The sequence below is a fragment of the Capra hircus genome, chromosome 18 (assembly GCF_001704415.2).
Source record: "Capra hircus breed San Clemente chromosome 18, ASM170441v1, whole genome shotgun sequence".
NCBI lineage: Eukaryota > Metazoa > Chordata > Mammalia > Artiodactyla > Bovidae > Capra > Capra hircus.
In genome coordinates, this window is record NC_030825.1 from 18,219,812 (window position 1) to 18,220,817 (window position 1,006).

Consider the following 1,006-nt stretch of genomic DNA (forward strand, 5'->3'; position numbering starts at 1 on the left):
TTCACAATCTGGGAGGAGAAAGAGGTCAGCGCAGGGCTTCTCAGAAAGCAGGCGGAGGGTAGTGGAGAGGGCAAGTCTGCCCCACCCTGAGGCCAAGGCAGCCACAGCTGTACCCTCAGACACTACCAAGGCAAGCTCCCCATCGTACAGATGTACAAACTGAGGCTCAGAGAAGGCAAACTGGCTTGTGGTCTCACAGAGGATCTGAAGCAGCCAGGAGTTAAATTAAGGCCCCTAGCTGCGACATCTACGCATCATCCCTGGTTTAACAAGTTTATGACTTCCCTGGTGGCTGAGCGGTGAAGAATCCGCCTGCCAATGCAAGGGACACGGTTCGAACCCTGGTGCGGGAAGATTCCAAATGCTGCAGGGCAACTAAGCCTGACACAGTTACTGAGCCCGCACCAAAGAGCCTGCAGGCCGCAACTGCTGAAGACCGTATGCCCTAAATAAAGAAGCCACTGCACCGGGAAGGCCACAGGCCGCCACTACTGCGGCCCCCACTCACTACAACCAGAGAAACCCCACGGGCAGTAGTGAAGAACTTTTGGTGCTCTGCCAAAAATAAATACAATTTTTTTAAAAATTTAAAAAGGATTACGTTAATATTAGGAGCAATGTATCCCGAGGAATCCGGGAATCATTTCTCAACGAGCGGTCCCTTCTATGCTGGTTGGATTCACGCTACCATAGCTCTCTCTTCAATAATGGCTAATGTTTATTAATTAACCACATAAACCGTGTCAGGCACCATCCTAAGTGCTTTCTATTAACCCCGCCAACCACTCTGAATTTGGTACTAGGATCAGCCCTACTTTACATATGAAGAAACTGAGTCACAGAGAAGCTTGGTGACCCACGCAAGGGTTGAGGTAGAGCCAGGATCTGAACCCCAGCAGAGCAACTCCAGAAGGCATGCCTTTCATTCCCTTGTATTTGGGTTCCCTACAGAGGCCCGAGCCCAGACCTTTGTACATAACCCACGGCGACCCCCCCAGGACAGACC